We start from the raw sequence: 11,454 nt of genomic DNA on the forward strand, positions 1-11,454 counted from the left end.
ACACGCACACAAGCACACACATACATACACACTCGCACGCATGGATACACATGCACACACAAAGATATGCACACTTACATGCACATATAAGAATATGGCACAGCGGAAAGAGATAGCAAGATAAAGCATAATAGACAATGCAATATATACACAATGGAGAGAATTTAAATTTTTTATTATACCAAAGAGGTAGAAGTGATCGTGTTGTCCACCCGTGCGCTCTCAAGTAGAGCTTAGATGGCGATCTAGACATACTTACACAAAGGAGAGAATTTAAAATTTTGATTATACCAAAGAGGTAGAAGTGATCGTGTTGTCCACCTGTGCGCTCTCCAGTAGAGCTTAGATGGCGATCTAAACATACTCTGGATGGAGGATGTACGAAGTGTAGAAGGAGGTGGATACTCACAAGCATTAGATACCTTAGCTCATGGCAACCATGTCCATATATAGTATTGTAGTAGGCGATGTGGTAGACACATATACCACGAAGGCGGTTACACCACTGCATAGACACCGTTACCGCCCGTATATTAAGAACGCGGCCCACCAACCACCGCCCACTAATGATGGACTTGGTATTCGAGGGAATATGCGGTTACACTGCATAGACACCGTTACCGCCCGTATATTAAGAACGCGGCCCACCAACCACACCGTATATTAAGAACGCGGCCCACCAACCACACCGCCCACTAATGATGGACTTGGTATTCGAGGGAATATGCGGTTACACTGCATAGACACCGTTACCGCCCGTATATTAAGAACGCGGCCCACCAACCACACCGCCCACTAATGATGGACTTGGTATTCGAGGGAATATGCGGTTACACTACATAGACACCGTTACCGCCCGTATATTAAGAACGCGGCCCATCGACCACACCGCCCACTAATGATGGACTTGGTATTCAAGGAAGGGAATATTCCTCATACCCTCACCTAGGGGGCTCCCACCCCCGAGAACCCCCACCAAGGGGGCTGCTAGCCCCCCTGGGACCCCCCCAGCTGGGCCACTGCCCTAGGCCCTAGCTAACACTCATACCCCTAACCATCTCCTAACCATCATCAATGGTCATAATAATGACCTCATCGGCATCTAAAGCCAGGGTTCCCACTAAAGACATATGCACCATGGCTACTCCTCATAATGGGGGCCTAACAAATGTGCATTATACATCAAAGTGAGATATATGCTGAGAGACGGGCATTGATGACTGTATACTAAAACAGCACACACACACACACACACACACTCAAGATTGCACATGCACATACATGTGTATACATGTACACAAGCACATACATATACACACATACATACACTCACATACACAAGTACATGTGCACACACATGTTTACATAAATGTAAATGCATACACATTTACACATGATACACGCATACACATTTGCACATGGTACATGCACAAACACACACATATGCACGTACACGTGCACACACAAATAGACAAAAAAGATGTACACATGGATATATTCACATGCTCACACACACACACACTCGCACATGGATACACACAAACACAAATATACACACCACGTACACACTCACACTAGCACACAATCAAGACACTTGCATGACGCATGCACGTATGAAGTCGATATTACACAATCACATATACGTGTGTATGTGCACACATAATCACATATGTATACATGAAAAAGAAAAGACATTGTATGTAAGATACACTTATTTAAGAGTGAGCACATCTCACCATGCATCCCCACATTTAACATTAATTAAAAATATATATGTATGTGTGTTTATTTATTTTATAAATATATGTATATATATGTATATATCTCTAAATATATTAAAACATAATATTATAGATAATATATATAAGTTTACACGTGTGTGTGTGTGTGTGTGAGAGAGAGAGAGAGTGTGTGTGTGTGCGTGCATATATGTAAGAGAGAGAGAGAGAGACAAGGACATGGAAGTCTATGTGTGAGAGTGTGTGGGGGGGGAAAAGAGTGTGTGTTTGCATTAGTGCATGTGCAGGTGTGTGTGTGTGTGTGTGTGTGTGTGTGTGAGAGAGAGAGAGAGGGAGGGAGGGAGGGAGTTTCAACATTTAAGAGTGTGTGCGTGTGTAATGAAAGGGGCTTGGGTTTGAACATAAGGGGGAGCCCATGGGCATGGATATGGCCAAGCAAGTATGGGGGCCCAGCATTAATGAGTGTGAAATGGTGAGCAAGTATATAAGTAAACAAATTGTAATTAAGGGATCTTATCATTTTGACTAATCAAATCATACTTCTTAGAGCTCCAAGATTCTATGGCTATGGTGGTACTCCCTTGAGTGCATGTGGTACTCCATCATGAGTGCATTCTCTTTCTTTCTCTCTCCATCATTACAGTGGTATCAGAGCCTTGTTTTTTATCCAACTTTTTGAAAATTTTCAAAATTTTTGCATTTTCTTGATTTTTCTTGAGTCTCTTGGAAATTTTCTTGATTTTTTTGCTCAAGAAATGGAGCATAAGGATTGTGGGATCCTAGAAATTTCCTTGATTCTTGAATTGATCTAAGTTTTGGGGGGCAATGGGTCACTGTGACCAAAAATTGAGGTAGCCGTTCTAAAATTTGAGGGACATGACCAAAATTGGGAGAAAATTATGCTAATCATAATTAGTTACCTTAATCCAAAACATTTATGCTTTTCTCTTCTCCTCCTCATGTTTAATTCTAAGAGAAATAGGGTTTCAATCTCTAGCCATTGAGTAGCATTGATCTAGGTTTTTGATGGAGCATCTCAAGATTTTCCCAATGATCCTCACGATTTGTGCCTCACGAGACTGTGGTGATGGAGAAACGCAGATCTATTTCGTGCACAGTTCTAAAGGGATTTGGCTTCGATTCAAGGTCTATTTAGCAAGCACAAGTTTTCTTAAGCTTAGCCTAAGCTTAGCATCAAGATCGTTAATCATGCTGTGTTTGACTGTGCAAGATGACGGGTGCTGGCCATGAAGGAAGGTGACTTTCGAGCTATGATTTAGGTCAATTGGATCATCATCTTTAGTCTTCAACAATTAACACAACCATGCATAGAGTAAGGCATCTTCCAATGGTGAATGCCATTGATAAGCATCATTAAGGCTATGTTTTTTTTTAAAGATCTCTTAGGCTCTTGCATCATCATTACTCCTATCAATTACATGCTACATACAATGATGCTATGCCATGGTAGTTGGAAGCTTTTATATGGTTAAATTTTCCACTCTTAAATGAATTGGGGATGTATGCATATGTTACAGCTGAGGCAACATCTTCTTGGCATCCTCATGAGCTTTTGCTTAGCATTAAGCAAGCATCATACCTTTTGTGGTCATTGAGCCATTGGAACTTCTAATTGCCATTTGGATGATAGCTTTGCTCGTTGATGATGGCTATGAAGTAAAGGCAAGGGGCTGAAGTGATATACATGAAAACAGTGAGGTGTGGCTTCATATTATTACGAAATATTAGCCTAAATCAAGCAGATGCATTTGCCTACATGAGCCAATGATTGCATTGATCTTAGGAATCCCTACTTGAAGCTAATCCTTGCAATTCATTTGCCTTGAAGCTAATCCTCGCAATTCATTTGCCTTGTGATTCACATGATGTTGGATGCTATTTGGATGTTGTTTTGTGGTGATTTGGTGTATCGGAGCTACTTTGGATGATTGAGGGAAAGCATGAGTACATGCATAAAATGAAAATAGCATGAGTCATACTAAACATATTGTAAGTGTTCCTACCTTCTCTTTTTGAAGCTACATCCACATACACCTCACTTGTACTCTCACTTCAATTCCTAGCATCTAGTATGCTTGTGTGAGGGTATCTCAAACATTGTGGAGGAGAGGCCCGGGGGGAGCATGGCATGAACTCTCCTTGTCATGAGTGCTTTTGGAAAAGCGGTAAGGAGGGGGATTAGGTACATTGGATGTGAAGACTTTGCCCCAACTTGTGCCTAGATTCAGATTAGGTACGATGGTGGGAAGGCTTGGCCAGAAGATCAGCAAGCGTAAAGTGCTCCTTCAACAGACAACTTGGCTACATTGCAAGCATGCCGAGGCTATGGAAGCCAAATGTTACTTGATTGGGCATGCCATGGACACTTGATAGCGATCAAAGCATAAGAGTTACTTGGGCAAGTGTATGATTTTGATGGTGATTACTTTGGGCATTATGTCATGATTGGACATTGGGTTATGGATTATGATTGAGATTTGGTCCGTATTGCAGGGAGATTATGGCCAAATTTTTGTGATTTTCCTACACTCTGCAATGAGTACAAAAGTGTAATTCAGTCTCAAACCACTCAAGATCTCTCAAGGGTCTTGGAGCCTTAAAAGGGCATCTTAAGGCAAATCTAACAAGCCATCAAGTGGTTGATTTGGACACCATTTCAGGGCGCAAAGGGGACAGTTTGGTCAAACTAAAAAATCCTAATTCAGTCAAAAACAATGTGGACTGAATTCAAGGTGTTTACATAGCTTAAGAGTACTACTTAAGAGCTTCCAAATGAGCCAACAAGTTCCCAATTCCGTTACTGTTTGGATGGTCAACCTCATATAGTTGACTTTCAGCTAAAAGTCGAGAGGTATAGGGGTGCTCGAAGTGGTGATTGAGGGTCATAGGAGTGTTCCTCTCGTCAAGGCAAACACAACAAACTAAAGAACTCCCAATTTGGTTGTTGTTTTCTATACTAACCATTTGGTAGCATGGGAAACCATGGAAGGCCATCGAGAGCTCAAGCACAAGTGCCCGAAGACAACCAAGTTCATGATGATGCCAATGAGGTGGTTCGTGATGACATGGTACATGTGGGTGATGCTCCATTGGGTGAGGATCCACATGGTCAAAATGTGGCACCACATTCCATGGTTGAACATGGGCAAAGCTCAAGGGCAATGCAACAAGAAAGGGTACCTCTACATGACATTAGTGGGCAAATAGTGAATAAAGAAATGCCAGTTGCACACTAGTGGACATAATCAAATCTCATTTGGGAAACATCACTTTGGATATATTAAGGATTTCTCTCACCAATGCAATCAAGGATGCACAAAGAGATGCCCAAAAGGAGTAGTGAGATTGTGCGTCAAGGCAATAAGAATGCCAAGTTGATGCATCAAATGGTGGACAAGATGGATGAAAGGTTTGCAACTCTTGAAGACCGAATTTTGTTGAGATATCGAGCTCAACTAGTGTTAGCGGACATTGATGACCCGCCTGGGTGATAGCTTCCGCATATACACCACTGGCATGGTTGGTGAGATTATGGGTGATATGCGGCCAGTGGGATGACAGGTTGTGTGACAGCCATTTTGGATTACTAGAGAGTGGCATAGTTATAGCGCCAACTCATTTAGTCGGGTTCACATTATGGACCAACCATTATATGTTGTAGTAGTTGAGTACTAATCCATATAGTGTGTACTCTTATCTTTATGTTATGTTGGTTGAGTAGAGAAGAAGAAGATAAAAGAAAATTCAGCTATCCATCTCTCTCTTGTGTGTGTGTGTTTGCTTGCTAGGGTTTGAAGCTCTCCCTCTCCCCCACATTCTCTTTATGGTATCAGAGCCTAGTTCGTGTGAGAGCTAAGGAGGTAAGCAAGAGGCAAGAACAAGCAAGGAAGGAAGCGGTACTACACGGGTAAGAGCACCATCATCTCTTTCCCCTTTTGGTTTAGGTACAACACCCCCTCAGTAGCTCTGAGAGCTACACATCTCCGATTGAGGAGCTGTCCGGCGGGAGAGAGGAGCTTCTGGTAGAGGACTGTTTCTGCTCAAAATTTGGTTATTGCAGTGCAACAGTGCATTTTGGAAGTGTAGACAGGGTTTGCACATGTATTGTTGATACTAGGTGTATGTACATGTACTCTGGTCACATTTGGTGACACAGGCTGTGCTAAAGTACTACTGCTGCAATAGTTACATGAATGAGATACTGCTGTATTACAGGTTGCACACAGAAATTGTCTGTTTACAGGTTATTTGATTGCCGTAGGAAAACATGTCTAACGTAATTAATCAAATTGTTAGTGAGAAGCTGGATAAGAATAACTTCTGTGCCTGGAAGTTCCAAATGACCAATTTCCTAATGGGTAAAGGATTTTGGGATTATGTAGAAGGAGACAATAAGGAGCCTCCAGAGTTATTTGAGGAGAATGCCACTCCTGCAGATATAAAGGCATTCAAGGATTGGAATCAGGGTGCAAGAAAAGTCATGTACTAGCTTTCAATTAGTGTCATAGACACTATGATAGGACACATACATGATGCAAACACTCCAGCAGTTGCATGGTAGAATATGGTTCAGATGTTCTTAACTAACACAAAGGCAAGGAAGTTGCAGTTAAAGCAAGAGTTACATACTGTGGAAAAGAAAAGCATGTCTATTAATGAATATGCCTTAAAGATGAAGGGCATTGTTGAATCTCTTGGGTCTATCAATGTATTAATGGAGGATGATGATTTGGTGAGTGTCAGTCTTAATGGGCTTGGCAAAGAGTACAAGCCATTCAAGACCTCCATTGCAGTTAGGGAGAATATTCCCAACTTTCGGGACTTGATATCTATGCTGATCATAGAAGAAAAGGCTTTAGGTGAGGATTCTTCTTCACAAAGCAAGAACACATCAGAACAGGCCTTCTATTCTAATTCAGGTAGAGGCCATGGTCGAGGCCAAGGTGGTGGCTGACAAGGAAATCAAAATTCTAGACAACAGCAACCTAATGATTCACAGCAGCAATCATACACAGGTGGAAGAGGCCAGTCTAGAGGCAGGGGGAGCCAAAGAGGCCGAGGTGGTTGGTAGCAAAGAAATCAAAATGCAAATAGCATAGAGTGCTATTACTATGGCAAACCATGACACATGGCAAAGGACTTCTACAAAAAGCAGAATGACATTAAAAGTGGGAAGTTGTAGCAAGGCAACTATGCATCATCTAGCAAACATGGAGGTGATGATAGAAGTGAGCAGCTATTTGTGATGCAACACATGCTTAGTTCCGTAAACAGGGGATATGTCAGGATCTCCAGATATATGGTATGTGGATTCTGGTGCCTCTAACCACATGACCAGTCATGCTGAGTGGTTTAGAGATGTAGAAAATGAAAAAACCAGGTTATGTAGAAACAGGTGATGATACTGCGCATCCCATTGCGCATGTTGGTAAAGTGCCATTATCTTTGCAGGATGGCAAAATGAAGTACTTGGCTGATGTACTTCATGTTTCGAATATTACAAAAAACTTGGTTTCTATTGGATAGATGGTTAAGCAGTGTCTACAAGTGAGGTTTAATCCTCGAGGATGTTTTGTGGAAGACTTCAAAAATAAGTGTCGCTTGCAAAGGGTAACAGAAATGGCAAGATGTTTACTTTGGATGTGAACATGCCTAAGATAAAGGCAGCCATGTTTAGGCATGGAACAGGTGTCATTGTTGTAGATATTGACATATGTCATAAGTGCATTGGTCATGTGAACAAAATATTATTGCAGGTTTGCCAAAGTTTAAGGTTGATGGTATGCATAAGGTATGTGAAGCATGCCAACTTGGTAAGTAGGCCAAACATGCTTTCCCACATGAAAAGCATGTCAGTGCAAGGCCGTTGGATGTCATACATTCACATGTATGAGGACTGACCAAGACTACAACAATTGCAGGTTACAAGTACTATATGTTACATTCATTGTTGACCACACTAGGAAAGTTTAGATTTATTTCATGAAGGAGAAAAGTGAGGTGTTTGCTCACTTTCAGAGATTTGGTCGAGAAGAAGAAAGGCATGCAAATAAAATGCCTAAGCTTAGATGGTGGGGGAGAATGTTTTTCTAATGAGTTCAGCAATTTCCTGAGAAAGTAGGGAATTAAGAGGTAGTTTACGTGCAGGTACACTCCGCACAATAGAATGGTGTTACAGAAAGGAAAAACATGCACATTGTGGAAGTGGCACGTGCCTTGATGGCTGAAAAGAATATGGAACATTACTTTTGGGCAGAAGTAGTAGCAACTATTGTGTAAATTATGAACAGGACACCCACTACATCTGTTCATGGTATGACTCTTGAACAGAAGTTTACAGGCATAAGACCGGATGTCTCACTTGAAAGTGTTTGGTGTATTGCATATGTACATGTTCTTGATGAAGTGAGAACAAAGTTGGATCCAAAGGTAGAGAAATGCATCTTCATTGGTTATGCTATGGAGCAAAAAGGTTATAGATGCTACAACCCTACCACTCGTGAGATGCGAGTAAGCAGAGATGTTGTCTTTGATGAGATGAGTAGCTGGTATGCACCAGTAGTGAGATGAGTAGCTGGTATACACCAGTCGTGAAGGAAATAGAAGATGCAGATGTAAGAAGTGCTCATGTTGCACTACATGATGTAGAGTAGCAACAATCACAGGTGCTGATGAGTGGACTTGGGGAGTTCTCGAGCAGTGGATCCAATGTTAGGCAGGTTGAGGAATGATGCAGGTACACATGTATTACGGAAAGGGAAGGAAAAGGTAAATCAACCTTTTATGCCTGATCCGTTCAGTAGGTCACTCATATGTGGATGGTGACTCTAGTGGCTCTGAGCAGAGCCTTGATTAGGAGCTTGCCATTCCGTTTGTGGTTACTCTGGTGTAAGGAGAACCAAGGCTATTTTGAGGACACCTATGATCCAGGTGTATGCATGTCTATAAGGGTTAGATACCGTGTTTGACAGGTTGAGATATGATGGATATATAGCCCATCATTATGCTTACATGGTAAAAGCAATACAGGAGGTTGAGCCCACTTACTTTGAGTAGGCAATTGGAAATAAGAAATAGGAAGATGCCAGGGATGAGGAGATAGCAGGATTGGATGCAAATGTAACATGGGAGTTAGTGTCTTTGCCTAAGGAAAAGAAGGCAATTGGATATAAGTGGGTGTATAAAGTCAAGCACAATGCTAATGGTTCAGTGAGCAGGTACAAGGCAAGATTGGTTGCCAAGGGCTATGCGCAGACTTATGGTATAGACTATGAGGAAACATTCAACTCGGTTACAAGAATGGCAACCGTGAGAGCTGTCATTGCTATGGCTGCAAAACGAAGGGTTGGTCTTTACATCGAGAATGCTTTCTTGCATGGTGATTTATAAGAAGAAGTGTACATGATGCAGCCACCAGGTTATGAGAGTGATGCGAATCCAGATTTTGTGCAGGTTACGCCGCCGCAAAGCCTTGCATGGCTTGAAGCACGCACACAGAGCATGGTCAAACAAGATTACCATTGGATTTCAGATATCCAATGCAGATTTTTCACTATATGTGAAAAAGATAAATAGAGGGATCATGCTATTAGTCATCTATGTGGATGACTTGATTATCACTGATGATAGAGATGCAAACATACATGATGTTAGGATGCTTTTGAAGCGGAAGTTTGAGATGAAGGATTTGGGTGAGCTGTGGTATTTCTTGGGCATAGAGCTAGTGAGATCACTTCATTTGCTATTGAGAGGCAGTATGACTTGGACATGTTGTCCAAGTATGGTATGATAGGCTGTAAGCCTATTTCAGTGCCATTGGAGCAGAACACAAAGCTTTCTGCAAATACAGGTGAGCATTTGGAGGACCCCCCTACATACAGGTGCATAGTGGGTAGTTTGATCTACATGACCATAGTTGATTATGGACTTTTCTATGAGGTTGGTATGGAGATACAGTTGCATGGGTACACAGATGCTGATTGGGCTGGTAGTATTGTAGACAGGAGATCTACCAGTGGTTTTATGTTCTCATTTGGGAATGTTGCTGTGAGTTGGAGCAGTAAGAAGCAGCCAACAGTTGCCTTGTCGAGTAGAGAGGCAGAGTACAGGGGTGCTGCTATGGCAACTTATGAGGTAGCTTGGTTTCAGAAGCTACTTGGTGACATGGGAGAGCCCGTATATGGCAATTGTAATATATTGTGACAACATGAGTAGCATACAGTTGGCCAGTAACCTAGTATATCATGTTAGAACGAAGCACATTGAGGTGCATTATCACTTTGTGTGAGGGAGAAGGTTTTAGCAAGAGATGTAGATCTATTATTATATATCAGAGGATCAGGTGGCTGACATCTTCACGAAGGCATTGGACTCAAAGAAGCTCCACAGGTTTAGGATCTTACTTAGAGTGGAGTGTGTGGAGTTGAGCTCGAGTGGGAGTGTTGAGATATCGAGCTCAACTACTGCTATGGCACGGACATTGATGACGTGCTTGGGTGATAGCTTCTGCATCTACACCACTGTCATGGTTGGTGAGATTATAGGTGATATGCGGCCAGTGGGATGACAGGCTGTGTGACAGCCATTTTGGATTACTAGAGACTGGCATAAATATAGGGCCAACTCATTTAGTCGGGTTCACATTATGGACCGACCCTTGTATGTTGTAGTAGTTGAGTACTAATCCATATAGTGTATACTCTTATCTTTATGTTATGTTGGTTGAGTAGAGAAGAAGAAGATAGAAGAAAATTCAACTATCCATCTCTCTCTTGTGTGTGTGTGTGTTTGCTTGCTAGGGTTTGAAGCTCTCCCTCTCCCCCACATTCTCTTTAAATTTTAGGTGTACAAAGAGGTGTGGACAGGTTTGACCATGCACCAAATCCACATGGGAATCTTGGTGGTATGTAAGACAAGTCAAATATGCCTTCAAGAGACCATCAAAGTGGGCATGTTTCGGGTTCTAGTTTTGGATCCCATGGAGGGCTCTTCAAAGGGTGTTTACAATGTGAGTGGGAGATGGGATATACCACACACTACCCATGGACATTCTACATTGGAGTCACCAAGGGTCAAAGATGTGAAGGACAAGATTACAATTCCCAAGTTCAAAGGGGTGAACACAACCATCAAAGAATTGGAGGAATGGATTAGCAAGATGGAGATTTACTTTGCATTGTATCCCCGCCGTGAGGAGGAAGACAAAGTACAATTTACCGTGTTGCATTTTGAAGAATTGGAGGAATGGATTAGCAAGAATTGGAGGAATGGATTAGCAAGATGGAGATTTACTTTGCATTGTATCCCCGTGAGGAGGAAGACAAAGTACAATTTACCGTGTTGCATTCTGAAGATTATGCGCCCATTCATGGTGGCGGTTTACTGAACATGAGGGTATGCATTTTGATACTTGGGAGGAATTCAAGGATGTCGTGTTTCAAAACTTTACATCTCCATTGGAATGGGCTCAATTGGTGGGACAATGGCATGATTTGGAGCAAAAGGGAAGTTCCATCAAGAGTATAGCAATCAATTTTGCTACCTTGCAAAATTATGATTTCAAGATCTCTTACACAGCGGGAAAGGACAATGTTGTAGCGGATGCACTTTCGAGGATGTGGGCTTACACTATACATGCTATTTTGGGAGGTGCATTATGATTGGATTCATGAGATACAAGAGGAGTATTTGGTGG

The sequence above is a fragment of the Cibotium barometz genome, chromosome 3 (genome assembly GCF_041138505.1).
Source record: "Cibotium barometz isolate CiBa-2024 chromosome 3, ASM4113850v1, whole genome shotgun sequence".
Classification (NCBI taxonomy): Eukaryota; Viridiplantae; Streptophyta; class Polypodiopsida; order Cyatheales; family Cibotiaceae; genus Cibotium; species Cibotium barometz.